We start from the raw sequence: 15,429 nt of genomic DNA, 5'->3' as shown, positions 1-15,429 counted from the left end.
AAATGGCAAAAAGTACACAATAAACATATTAAAATAAATGCTAAAAAGTATATTGTATTGTCTCTAGGTTATAATTAAACATCCTAATAACTATAAACTCTAGGTAAGCTTGGACATTTAGTATCTTAGAATAGAATCTATATCATTTCCCCCTTAAGTACTGGATATATAGCAACATCTTCATCTTGAGCTGCTCTCATTTTCTGTACTTTTGTCCTGATCTTTGTGATTTCTGTGCATGTTCCCGTTACGCTGATCCTGAGTACAAACCCTGTCTAAAAGAATGTGCTTCACCTGTTCTTCCTGAAATCTGCCAATAAAGTGCTATTAGTGAACGTGGTTTCTAAGCAACGAGGGTGAAGGGAAATAAAATACATCGTCATCCTCCAGATGAGGGAGACCCTGCCTGAAATACAACTACTTGCAAGGATATTTTTCCTTAAAAATAACTTTTTAGATTAGACTCTTCCTTTGCTTCAGAAACAGTCTACACCCATAAGTGAAACCAGCAGAAATTCCACAATTGGACCTGTAAATCACTGGGAAAGGAAGGTATCTTTTCATGTACATATTGACAATTGCCAGTGATTAGCTGGAACTGGCAGGTACCAACTTGCGAGAGATGATTTTGTGCATCTCCTTCCCATTTTCACATTCAGTGACAGTAGTAGCTTAAAATCAGCCAGCTCACTGGTTCTTTAAGAACAGTGTCCAGGGGGTCTTACTTCAATCATCCAACTGTCCAACCATCCATCCATCTGCCCATCTTTCTTTCCATACATCACCCTTTCCACTCATCCATGCATTGGGGTACCCATCTGTACATCCATCTATTCACGTATGCATTTACTCACCCACCTACCATCCATCCATCCATTCAACTGCCCATATGTACATCCATCTACATCTATATCCACCACCTACATCCTAAACTGCTAGCTTGAAATCACCCCATGGATATTGGCATATGCTAAAATTATGAACTTTGGGGTTTGTTTTTTTGGAGAACTATTTGTTAAACAGCTAGAGGTACTTAACACTAGCATAACATTGGCAATAACCTAGTGACTAGTCCCTTCCTCTGAATTTTTTTTTCATATATTAAATGCCAGTTTATTTTAAACTGACCATAAACATCATGGGATGGCTGAGCATCCTGCCATATCAGGCCAAGGGGTCTGTCTGAACTTTTCCTCATATAGAGGAGCACACAGGGAGCCTGAGACTCAGAAAATACTCAGCCAAGAGGACCTGGGGTGAGGAGAGGATATCAGGAGGCCAGGATGCCCAGTGTTCTAAGAGGTAGAATTTAGGTGGGGGGGGGGGAGGGTTGAGGAGGATGGGGAAATGGATACAAATTTCACTTCATAGGTACTAGTGTGAAATAAATGAAGAAATTTACATTTTCCCCTATAACTGAATTTGTTTTTTCTTTTGAGACCTAGTCCACAAAATTCTGAAGACTTAATTTCAGTCTTTCCTTCCTTCCCCCTGGAGTTAGACCTAAATTTGAGTCCTTGGTACCACAGTGTGGATTGGAAGGGTTATATGGCTGATCACTGGTGATATCAAATAGTCATACTGACATCTCATCCGTTAAGGAATACACATTCCCATCTTTTTTCCCATAACTGATTTATTCGGGTCACTGCTGGACATCTTTGCCACATGGGAACTATTCTACTGCTCCTATCAGCTCTGAGCCTTAGGAAACTGTGAGGCTAATTCAGAAAAATCTGCCCAGACACCCTCCAGAGGATTTCCACTCTCCCAGGCTCTACTTGAAATGTTTTGGGGAAGGTGATCACATAGGACTCTTCTGCTCTCAGGTACTTGAACTTATCTGAGGATTTGTGATACCTTTTTCCTCCTCCTGGAAATAGCAGAATCGTTTCTATGGGATCTGTCAGCAGAAAATGATTTATTCTCCCTAGTTCTCCCATCACTCCCCCTTGTCCTGGGAATGTTTCTCAGTGTAGATAAAAAAGAAGACTTTCTTTTATAGCATCATGGATTTTATATTCCCTAAGGTTTTTTAGACCCAGTTTCACAATTCAAAGCTTAAGATTGGGGAGATTAAAAGGTCTTTTTTTTTTCTGTTTTTCTGTTCCGTGTTTCTCACCTTAGATGACCACTTCTGAGTACATGAAATGCTGAGAGGTGGAAGAAAAAATAAGTACAGAAAACTGCAAGCACATTTGATAAAACTTCAAATAATCATATCCCACCATACTTGCTTTAACATATTTTCTTATAAGACAAAGGGAGAAACGTCTCTTAAAATAATTACATGGCTTATATTTTATAGGTGGTTGTAGAGTCAAGCGAGGGGTTACAAGCAGAGTGTTTGGACAGGAAACGAGCAAACTTTTAAGGATTAGGTCCAGGAGCAGCTAGTATAGAATGTGATTGGACACCTGTATCACAGGGGTTAGTTAAGGAGACATGCATAGCTGCATGCGTTAGAAGGCAGAACACACACACACACACACACACACACACACACACACACACACACACAGGCTTGTTTTACATATTCCACATGTAATCTCCTTACCTTTTTCTTCTAGATCTTTGAAAATCAGAGTGAGAGTTTAGGTTTCAGGGTACACATGAAAGTTGTTTTTTGACTTTCCACTTCAAACACTGGCATTGGAGGACTAGGTTAAAATCTAATGAGGAATGTGAGATATCATAAAGGTCCATTAAATGCTGAAATTCAGCAATGTTTTTGAGTGGTTAAAACATCTTAAATCATATTACTCCCTAAATCTCCTTTTTGTAAAGAATGTGAACTACTGATATCATATATTCACAATGTTTGGTGCCCTTTTCTAAGCTTTCTCAATAATTCACCACTTCTAACTTCCATAACACTATAAGAGGATAATGAATCATTGTGAGTGTGAGCTCAATATAAGTTATTTCACTTCCCAAAGAGAGAAAGAAAATGTCACGCAGAACATTCTAAATGAAAGGGCTTATCCTGATCCTACACTATTCCAAAAGGAGGATTCATTCAAATACATCTGTTAATCTTTCTCACAAAGACAAATTTTGCAAGAGTTGGCCAAGGAAGGACAGATAATATAACATGGAAATCTTCTGCATGACTATAGTATTTCTCTAGAGCATACTTGTTAATTTATGACTTTGCACCTTCCACAAAGGCTACTGGGAAGAAATTCTTCTAGGCGCTTTTATTCTTTTGAAGGTAAGTTCATAAGTAAGACAATTTACTGCAGGAAAAATTATAGGGCATTATGCATTACTTAGATTAACCCTTGTGTTCTTACTGACTTCAGAAATGAAAAGCGTAAATGATGAGTAGAGCAAGAGTTGTTTAATCAGTTCTATACAACGCCCTCTTAAAATGCTACAGTGAAAAGACAGGAGACCCCAAATGACCAAACAGGAAGTCAAAGGAAGCTATATATACAAACACTGAACTAGGGAATCCCTGTGATGCTTAATATTCATTTCACTCAGTGCATATAATCTTTTACACATCAAGAGATATTTTTCACCCAGGATTAATCAGTATTAAAATAACACATAATATAATATAAGGTGATTCCTCACCAGGGAAGAATACTAGAATTTTCTTTATTTTCTGCTTTGGAGATAACACCAAAACAACAACACCAAAAAATGGCAAATAAGCCTACAGGTACTGCTGTTGTCATCTTGGAAAAAAATACCTTTGTGGCAAATGCCAAGACAGTGTTGGCAAAGCTACACATTGAATCATAAAGACGCAGGTTTTGTGCATCAGTTATAGCAACCTGAGTTCATATTAGTTAAACTCTACAACACCTAGCAAAAACTAACTCTTTTATTAAGACAGAGAATAGCATTAAGTTCAAGCAGAGTGGCATCCAGAAGATAACCATGTTTGCCTTGTATATTCTCCATGACTCTTGATAGATGAATTATTTTGATCATATATTATTTATGTTTATAGGCCATTTAAAATCATTTCTTGCACATCATATTCTACTACTAATTTAAACAGATTGACTGGTTAAAGAGAAGAACATATGTTTTGGGAGGCAAATAAGTCGCTTTCAATTCCAATGCTTTCACTTAATACCTGTATGACTTAAACACATTGCATAAAACTTTTTGGGCATCAGTTTCCTCATTTGTAAAATAGGGATAAAATTATCTAAACTGTAAGACTGTTGTGAGTATATAAAATATGTATATAAAACAACTAGCAGAGTAACTAACCCAGAGTCAGTACTGGCTAAACACTGGTTCTCTTTTGTCTTCCTTCTCTTCTCTGTTACTGAACACAAAAGACATGTTGAGAAAATAAGAAAAACACAAATCTTACTAATCTTTCAGCTCTAAAAATCTACTTTGGAGCATCCCCTTAGCCCAGGTTGCCTAGAAAATAGAGCCTGAGGCACAGCTTGAGTACTGATGCTTTGCTGGGCAATGCCAGAGTAGCAAAAAGGAATATAAGGCAAAGAAGAAAAAGAAATGAAGAGGTGTGAATTACCCAGAGGTCCTTGCTTCATGAAGAGATACAAACCTTCCCTCTGTTACTTACAACATCAACAATCAGGCTATAAAGAAACACCATGCCCCAAAATGGACAAAGAAGGGAAATGGAGAGGGACTTTATCTGTCTGCTTCCACCATCTTCCATTGGTCAGTGTTTGCCAGTGGGGATTCCGGTTTGCATCTGACAGGTCAGATAGTGGAATTGCCCAGAGTGCATATGGAGGGTCTCCTCAGCAGCAGCCAGAGCAGAGTAAAGGATCAAGGGCTCAGAGACAGGTAAACAGAATCTGAAGCAGCACCTAGGAGATGTCACCATGGTTCTCACCAACTTTTCTTCATTAGATTTGCTTGAGTGTCATGTGGCACCAAGTTCCCTTTCTTGAATCCCTTAAGTTCTTATTGTTGGATTTTAAGCAGACACGGATGAGAGAGGTCTTTTGACATCAGAAACATCTGTACAGAGGTGTCACATCACAATCTGAGGCATGAAGTGGCAGATAACTTTGAGCAATATCAAAATTAGATATTGGCCTTCCAGTCTTGTTGTTCAGTCTTAAGTCATGGCTCTGGATAATAGATTCCAGTGCTGCATACCAGGTAACACAGAGTTGTGGTATCATCCTGAATTTTTAAAAGAGGTTTATGGCTAGTAGAAATTGGAAATTTTAGCCCTAGAGGCATGCTGGAAGAATTCTTGACTCACAGAAAAATAACAGATGTTTCAACCTCATTTTGTACCGAGTTCCAAGATGTTGCACTTGAGTGTCCAACAGTTGGGGCCTAAATGCCTCTGGCATTGTATAGGTCAGCACAACTTCAAGAAAATGTACTCACTTGGACTCTGAAGTCAGTTACTACTTGACTTTTCTGCAAATATGTAATGTAGATAATTCTAATGCCTCAGAACAACTTTTACCAGTAAAGGATGGCAGAAGTTGGTAATAGTTACATTTTGAGAAAGGAAGAAAAAGAATAGGATGACTTGTGAAAAGTACTATTTTATTCTTGGTGCAGGTAGTTCAGTATTTTTAGGAACCTACTCTTCAGAGGTAAAGATAACATAAGCAGAGTTTCAATAACATAAAGAAGTTATACTGTAAGTTTTAACTTCACATATTCAATGCATTCAACGTTACAAGAGTTCTATACATCTCTACATAAATTCATCTACTTCTTTCTGTAGAATAATTATTTAGTTGTTTTAGTAAAATATTATAAATGTTCATTTTAATGATATATGGTCATCCTGGCTCTACTACTAATTAACTGTGGGACTCTGAGAAAATTACCTCACTTCTTTGTTCCTCAGTTTCCTCATTCATAAATAGAGGTAATAACAGTTATTCTAATGACTGATAGAGTTAATTGTGTACTACTAAAAAAAGCACTGAGCATTTGTCAATTGCTCAAAAAAAGCTGGTTATTGTTTTTATTATTATTTAGTAGTATTAGTGGCAATATAGTCATATAATGCAGATGAGTTCAAAAAAAGTAAAAAATCACACCAAATCCACCTTACATAAATAATCATCCTAATAATAACTGAACATTATTTTGGTATCTCTCTACACATGCACACAGATAGAAGACTACATGCATACAAAAAATACATAGACCACCAAAACAATCTTTGAAAATTAACACTTTATTTTCTATTCTAAAATAAAAATATCAAATTTAACTGTAAATGTAACAGAACTAAGAACTGAAGGGAAAATAAGGGGATTACTGAACATCAAATCTTCTCTAACCAATAGATAGTTCTTGAAAGAGACGTCTGAGATAAGAAACAAAATTAAAAACCATTAAGAGACTGAAGTCATTAGGATTTTTTAAACTTTTTTTTTTTTGCTTTGTGATATTATCAACTGTCTCCATGTTTTAAAAGACAAAAAATAAATCCATAACTGTTCCATCTTCCCTCTTCCATTCCTTTTTGAAATATATACCATTTATTTTATATTTTCAAGGTTTATAACTTATATTCTGATCTTAAACTATAATTCTCCATTTTCTAAACAAAAACGTGTTCTGTATTTAAAAGAACTCAAGTCTTTCACCACTTTTGTGCTATTTTTTGTTTTGGTTTGTTATTTTTGTTGTTATTGTTATTTGGACTTTTGTTTTAAACCACTGCTTCTTTAAGTGTGGTTCTTTGTTTCAATTCACTTCATGATTGTCTGGATTTCATCAAGTGATTTTTTCAAGAAGAGCTCAAATGTGCTATCTTTGTGCCTGCCTGAGATGTTTGTATTTTGTCTTTATCTTCAGAAGACAACTTGGCTTGGTAAAAAATTCTTGGGGCTGGTTCACATTCTCCCATCACACCATTGTTTCACTGTCATCTAGCATTGAGTTTGCACTAGTCAAACCATGACTTCTTCCATTCACCCTGGTTGCCTGGATTTTATCAGTATGTCTGTTTTCAAGAAGGTTTCTAAGCACTCTGCTCCTTGAGCTTTTCCTGTTTAGGAATATCTGCCAATTACTTTTACACTTGCCTGACAACTTGGACCGTGTATATAATAGTCTTTAGAAATACTTTCCCATGTAACAATTGTAAATATATATGCACCCAACATAGGAGCACCTCAATATATAAGGCAAATGCTAACAGCCATAAAAGGAGAAATAACAGTAACACAATAATAGTGGGGGACTTCAATAACCCACTTTCATCAATGGACAGATCATCCGGACAGAAAATCAATAACGAAAGACAGGCCTTAAATGACACACTAGACCAGATGGACTTAATTGATATTTATAGAACATTCCATCCAAAAGCAGCCGAATACACTTTCTTCTCAAGTGCACATGGAACATTCTCCAGGATAGATCACATCTTGGGCCAGAAATCAAGACATGGTAAATTTAAGAAAATTGAAATCATATCAAGAATCTTTTCTGACCACAACACTATGGGATTAGAAATCAATTATAGGAAAAAAACTAAAAAACACAAACATGCAGGCTAAACAATGTTACTAAACAACCAATAGATCACTGAAGAAATCAAAGAGGAAATCAAAAAAATACCTAGAGAGTGAACTGATGAGGATGATTATAATTTTTGTGACTTTCTGTTTGAATAAACAAACAACAACAAAAAAAACCTAGAGACAAATGACAATGAAAACAAAATGGTCCAAAACCTTTGGGACACAGCAAAAGCAGTTCTAAGAGGGAACTATATAGCAATAAAATCTTACTTCAGGAAACAAGAAAAATATCAAATAAACAACCTAACCTTACACCTAAAGCAACTAGAGAAAGAAGAACAAACAAAACCCAAAGTTAGTAGAAGGAAAGACATCATAAAGATCAGAGCAGAAATAAATGAAAGAGAGATGAAGAAAAAACAGTAAAGATCAATGAAACTAAAAGTTGGCTCTTTAAGAGGAAAAACAAAACAGATAAACCTTTAGGCGGCCTCATCAAGTAAAAAAGGGAGAGGGCTCAAATCAATAAAATTAGAAATGAAAAAGAAGTTACAATGGACACCACAGAAATACAAAGGATCATAAGAGACTACTACGAGCAACTATATGCCAATAAAATGGACAACTTAGAAGAAATGGACAAATTCTTAGAAAGGGACAATCTCTCATGATTGCACTGGGAAGAAACAGAAAATACGAACAGACCAATTATCAGTACTGAAATTGAAACAGTGATTAAAAAACTTCCAACAAACAAAAGTCCAGGACCAGATGGCTTCACAGGCGAATTCTATCAAACATTTAGAGAAGAGTTAACACCTATCCTTCTGAAACTCTTCCAAAAAATTGCAGAAGGAACACTCCCAAGCTCATTCTGTGAGGTCACCATCACTCTATACCAAAAACAAAGATATCAAAAAAAAAAAAGAAAATTACAGGCCAATATCTCTGATGAATATAGATGCAAAAATCCTCAACAAAATACTAGCAAACCGAATCCAACAATACATTAAAAGGATCATCCACCATGATTAAGTGGGATTTATCCCAGGGATACAAGCATTCTTTAATACCTGCAAATCAATCAGTGTGATACACTGACCTGTACTCAGAAAACTAATGAAAGTTTTATAAGACACTGATGAAGAAACTGGAGATGACACAAACAAATGGAAAGATATACTATGTTCTTGGATTGGAAGAATCAATATTGTCAAAATGAATATACTACCCAAGGCAATCTACAGATTCATTGCAATCCCTATCAAATTACCAATGGCATTTTCCACAGAACTAGAACAAAAAATTCTAAAATTTATATGGAAACACAAAAGACCCCAAATAGCCAAAGAAATACTGAGAAAATAAAATGGAGCTGGAGGAATCAGACTCCCTGACTTCAGACTATACTACAAAGTCACAGTCATCAAAACAGTATGGTACTGGCACAAAAACAGTAATATAGATCAATGGAACAGGATAGAAAGCCCAGAAATAAATTCATGCACCTATGGTCAAATAATCTACAACAAAGGAGGCAAGAATATACAATGGAAAAAAGACAGTCTCTTCAATAACTGGTTATGGGAAAACTGGACAACTACATGTAAAAATATGAAATTAGAACAGTCTCTAACATCATACACAAAAATAAACTCAAAATGGATCAAAGACCTAAATGTAAGGCCAGACACTATAAAAGTCTTAGAGGAAAACATAGGCAGAACACTCTTTGACATAAATAGCAGCAATATCTTTTTGGATCCACCTCCTAGGGTAATGAAAAGAAAAACAAATATAAACAGATGGGCCCTAACTAAACTTAAAAGCTTCTGCACAGCAAAGGAAACCATAAACAAAATGAAAAGACAACCTACAGAATGGGAGAAAATATTTGCCAATGAAGCAACCGACAAGGGATTAATCTCCAAAATAATACAAACAGCTTATGCAGCTCTATGTCAAAAAAACAAACAACCCAATCAAAAAATGGGCAGAAGATCTAAATAGACATTTCTCCAAAGAAGACATACAGTTGGCCAAAAAGCACATGAAAAGATGCTCAACATCACTAATTATTAGAGAAATGCAAATTAAAACTACAATGAGGTATCACCTCACCCCAGTCAGAATGGCCATTATCAAAAAGTCTACAAACAATAAATGCTGGAGAGGGTGTGGAGAAAAGGGAACCCTTCTACACTGTTGGTGGGAATGTAAATTGGTACAACAATTATGGAGAACAGCATGGAGGTTCTACAAATAGAACTACCATATGATCCAGCAATCCCACTCCCGGGCATATATCCAGAGAAAACTCTAATTCAAAAAGATACATGAACCCCAGTGTTCATAGCAGCACTATTTACAATAGCCAAGACATGAAAGCAACCTAAATGTCCACTGACAGATGAATGGATAAAGAAGATGTGGTACATATATACAATGGAATATTACTCAGCCATAAAAAAGAATGAAATAATGCCATTTGCAGCAACATGGATGGTCCTAGAGATTATCATACTAAGTGAATTAAGTCAAACAGAGAAAGACAAATACCATATGATATTGCTTAATGTGGAATCTAAAAAAATGATACAAATGAACTTACTTACAAAACAGAAATAGAGTCACAGATGTAGAAAACAAATTTATCGTTACCAGGGGGGAAAGGGGAGGGGAGGGATAAATTAGGAAATTGGGACTGACATTTACATACACTATATATAAAATAGATAACTAATAAGGACCTACTGTATAGCACAGGGAACTCTACTCAATACTCTGTAATGACCTATATGGGAAAAGAATTTTTAAAAGAGTGGATATGTGTATATGTATAACTGATCCACTTTCCTGTACAGCAGAAACTGACACAACATTGTAAACCAACTATACTCCAATAAAAATTAAAAAAAAAAAAGAAATACCTTCCTGCGATACTTGATAGATAGGACTTTATTTTCTTTTGGTCTTTTTGTATTGACTGTTGCTGTGGAGAAATTTAAACCCAGCCTTTAAATGTCACAATAACTAAGAAATCATTCCTTAGCCTTAGGACTCAATAATTTATATAAGATACGTCAATAATTTTTCCCTGGAACATGATGTATCCTTACATCTGTAGATTTATTTTTTTCTTTGCTTTAGAGAAATTATCTTCAACTGTATCTTTAAATACTTCTGTCCATTTTATTGAATTACCTAATCAGGTACACCAATTTTCCTAATGTTGAACAGTTTTTGTCCTATTTCTCTTTTTTTATCTTTTTCTAGTTGTTTTAATTTCTTTTTCATCTACATTTCCTGTGACTATATTGAAATTTTCTTCTATGTAACTATTTTAAGAGTCAGCTGTGTCATCTATTTCTGTGTTTCTTAATTATATAACAGTATTATTTTGAGTGCTAATTTTTCCCCATCTTTTGACAATCTCCATTTTTATCCCAGTCTGTGTGTTTATCTTTAAGGTTTTGTTTTATTGAATCTGTGTTATTACATCCTTTGGTAAAAACAAAATACTTATAGGAAATGTTTTTCTATCTCATGTTTTTCAAACCTGGGTTCTTCTTTCCTTTTTTATATTATACTTCTTTATTTCATTTCTGGTAATAGTGTGTTTTCATATCTGCCATTTCTTTTTATCTCACTGTGCTTAAGTCAGGCAGTTATAACCAAGCCTTCTATTTCCTCTGAAAAAGCATTAACAGTTTCCCTTTGATTCTCTTTCCAGCTTATTTCAAGCCTGATTGTGCTCTATACAACAAAGTGGCAAGGAAATAGGAGAAGGAGAAGGGGGGAAACTTTACTGAGGCTACTAACAACCTTTGTTGGATGATGTGGGCTCCACTGTCTCTTCGGAGATTTAGCTAAACACCATGTACCAGAATTCTTTACATTTGGTCGATGCATTCCACTCCTGTGGGGGAATATTCCCCCAATTCAATGAAGAGCCCATCAGAATTTCTGTATTGTAACTCCACCAATATCAATATCCTAGTTGTGATACTGGATTATAATTTCTCAAGATGCTACCACTTAAGAGACTGGATTAAGGGTATACAGGACTTCTCTGTATAATTTCTTAGAACTGTTTGCAAATCTATAATTATATCAAAATTAAAAGTCTAATAAAATGTAAAGATATAATATTCCTCTCAAAATTATTAGTGACATTGAGCACTAAGATTAATCAATATAAATGTCTTAGAATAATATGGTTATGAAACTCAATGAAACATAAATTATTTATAAAAGCAGAGCAATAACATGAAGCAATAATGTAATAATATTTCTATAAATATAAGATTCCAGAATTATTAACAGAGTATTAATTGTGGTAGGGATTGTGACAGGGAGATGACAGAATGCTCTGAATTCCTTATCTCACTTAGGTAAGACACAGTAGAAAACTCTCCCTCCCCAAATTTTGAGAATAAGATTTCAGAAACTAAATATAATATTGAAAATCTTAACAGTATTTGCTAGTTCAATGAAGAATAAGATACATGCATATTAAGAACAAAGTAATATAAAATCAGATAAAGCAAATCATATAGAAAAGTTGTAAACACTATAAATAAGAATAAAAAAACAAAAATCATTAAAAAAATGCAGAGCGCATCAGAAAGAGTCAACCCCTATAATTCACATCCGCTATTTCATTCATCCAGCAGCTCTTTCCATCTCCCCACCTCTCCCCCTTTAGTAATACTTCACACCATGGGAAGGAAACTTTAGCTAGGATTCTCAATGAACCTTATCTGTCCAACTCCCACCCATCCTGACTGTGGTTTGTTTATTCTGCCTTCTTTCCCCTGACTTTCATTCAAATATGAACTTAATGTTAAACATAAAGCATTCTAAAGGCAACACTAATTCCAAACTGAATCTAGATTACCACTCTTTGGTAAATGACAGCACATATATGCTCAAAGACGGAAGCCGGTTTATTCTGAGTCAGTCAGGACGAATAGGCAGAGAGGGCACAGATAATACTAATCAAACTCAACAGCAAAAGAGGTACTGGAGCCATTGACCGTGTCTGTAGAGCTGGACTTGGCAATGCAGCTGGGCAAACAAGTAATAGTGTCTAAGGGTCCATCAGTCTCAGTTGAGATTAAATTATTGATATTGAAAAGTCTAAGATATCAAAGATCTCACAAACTGAGCAGAAACAATGATAGTGAGATGTGAGCTAGGCACCGCATAGTAAAATAAGTAGGTAAGTATAATCTGTAGAAACCGGAAGAGGACCCAAATAATAAGTCAAGATTCAGGAACAGGGTCCTAGGAAAGTAGAGTCAGAAACAGAGACAGAATTCATAAGGGTAACAGGGCAACTTGATTATGTGGTGAAAGAAGAACTCAGAAGACAGATCAAAGCCTACATCACTGAAGTACTCACAGGCAGTGAGAAGTGGACCTGAGGAATGACAAGGATGCCAGTTAAGTACTAGGCTTCTGTATCTCAGGTTTAACTTTCTATTAACTCCCATTCAATCCACCACTAGAACAATGTGATACTTCCTTTACTGCTCAGGATTGGCTCAGAAACCAAGCTGGGAAAGAGTCTTCAAGAAGGAATATCATGACAGCTATGCATGTTTGAAACTGGAAATGGCAGAGGCAGAAGAAAGCCTCCTGGAAGCTAGTTGGTGGTAAGTTTGTACACAATCAGCTTCTATGAAGAATTCTCCCCAGTTAGAAGGGCAAGGTTATTAGTCCACTAGTGGCCCTGGATATAGGTGCCATATAGGTTATTCCTAAAGTTTATCATTTTCACAAAGTCTCACCTTACTTTGAGGTTCTAGTTTAAGCACAATTGCAATAACCCAGTGACCTGTGCAACGTGTTTAAAGACATCTATTTGATTAAATATGATTAAGATACTCAGTTTCCCTTTAGGATTTCCCTGGCCACTGCTACCCCTGCCTCATCACCTTCCCCAGGAAAAGGTATATTTTTAAATTGTTTATGTGAATTTTCACAATGGAATGGCATTCTTTTCTCTTGTAAACACTGAATTACTTGATAAATTGGCTAACCACTTCCTGAACCCAGGCCATCTCACGGTGCCTAGTAAGGTAAAGCAGTCTTTTCCTAAGAAGTTTTGGAGCGGCCACTTACTCATGATGGCAGGTGGGAAGGCCTGTATTATATATTCCCAACACATTTTCCAAAAATAGCTTCTGTGTATTTATTGTAATCCAAAATCTTAAAAAAAAAAAAACAAAAACAAAACACTAATCTTTAGAAAACCTATGAAGTATTTTTTTTTGCATTTTACCTTAATATACAATCCTAAATATTAACTATAAAATAGCAGTTAATTTAAGCTAAAAATGAAAAGAACTCTATGCTAGTAGCAAAGATGCACAGGTTATTTCCATTGCCTCCCCCCATCACTGTATAGCTTAGTTTACATAATTAAGAAGGTGATGAAAAAGTCATCATACTCACAATAATAAGGGATATGAATCCTCAGGTGGTGACACACAGGCACGGAGATATTCAAGCAGAAATTCTGGGTGACCATCTATTAGGAATGCTGTGGAACATGTTAAAATTTCTTTTAATTGAGTAAAATTCTCACCAACTCTAACAGTCTATGATTATTTTCTATTCTAAACTTCATGAAAGTTGATTTAGAACAGGTAAGGGGAAGGGGAAAAAACAGGATCTCATGGCTATAGATTTTCAAAGAGAATATTGCTCAAAAAAGATGGGAGATTCCTAAGGCTAATTATCTGTCTCTACATTCTCATATAATTACATTAAGGAATGGAGAGACAACATCTAAACCAGTGGTTCTCAAAGCGTGGTCCAGAACACTGAGGGGTCCCTAAATTCCTTTCATGTAGCTGCAAAATCAAAACTATTTTTCCTAATAACACTAAACATTATTAGTTTTATTTTTCATTTGCTCATAATGTGTACAATGTCATTTTGAGAAACTAAACGTGTAATAATATCATCGCTGTGCTAGCTAATGAAATGAATGAAAAGAATGTGCATTCATTTTTTAAAAATTTTCTAAGACAGTGGCTTTCAAGTACAAACATGTGCATTTTCAGATATTAATTCAGTTTGCTCTCGGTACTTCTGTGCCCTTACTAGCTTTCTTCACTTTATTTCTGCTATAATCTCTGTAACCTTATTATCATCCATAAGTCATTATTTTGAAATCTCAGAGTTTTCCTTTTGCCTACTTGTAAACACAAAAAGTTGGTGAATGTTATAGTCCTGTTTTGCAATAGTATTTTTAAATTTCTGTTTTAATTTCTAATACACTAAAAGTCTTAGCCATCTTCAATAATGTTAAGAGTGTAAAGGGGTCCTGAGACGAAGAAGTTTGAGAAGCACTGATCTAAACAAACTTCTTTGCCTAAACACGGTGATCTCTGATGAGCACACAAAATTATATAAAATCTATAAAGAGGTGCCATGATGGCCAAAGATGAATCCAAAAAGCTATAGAAAACTAGAGTTATTAGTTAGAAATTTATTCAACATCAAATATTCTTAATCATTTCAGAAAAATAAAAATTATAAGTACTTTGCCTGGAGATGGTCTAAAGGTAAATGGAGACAAAGAAAAATGTTTCCGATATTATTTTTACAATTAAAAACAATGACTTCGGGGCTTCCCTGGTGGCGCAGTGGTTGAGAATCTGCCTGCTAATGCAGGGAACACGGGTTCGAGCCCTGGTCTGGGAGGATCCCACATGCCGTGGAGCGGCTGGGCCCGTGAGCCACAATTACTGAGCCTGCGTGTCTGGAGCCTGTGCTCCGCAACAAGAGAGGCCGCGATAGTGAGAGGCCCGCGCACAGCGATGAAGAATGGCCCCCACTTGCCACAACTAGTGAAAGCCCTCGCACAGAAACGAAGACCCAACATAGCCATAAATTAAAAAAAAAAAAAAAAAAAAAAAAAATTAAAAAAAAAAAGTTTAAAAAAAAAAAAAAAAACAAT

The 15,429-nt window shown here is 35.6% G+C and overlaps 1 long non-coding RNA gene across 1 annotated transcript in view; it reads left to right on the top strand.

Moving 5' to 3' along the window:
- Window positions 1-15,429, top strand: part of LOC309627302 — a 56,755-nt gene extending 41,326 nt beyond the window's left edge. Inside the window, exon 2 of the long non-coding RNA XR_014243663.1 lies at window positions 1-15,429. This exon is cut by the window's left edge and continues 31,596 nt beyond it. This is a non-coding gene — a long non-coding RNA (uncharacterized lncRNA).

Source organism: Balaenoptera borealis (genome assembly GCF_965194805.1).
Source record: "Balaenoptera borealis genome assembly, chromosome: 4".
In the NCBI taxonomy this organism is placed as follows: domain Eukaryota; kingdom Metazoa; phylum Chordata; class Mammalia; order Artiodactyla; family Balaenopteridae; genus Balaenoptera; species Balaenoptera borealis.
The sequence above is the reverse complement of the archived record's forward strand: the minus strand, read 5'-3'. Positions and strand labels throughout refer to the sequence as shown.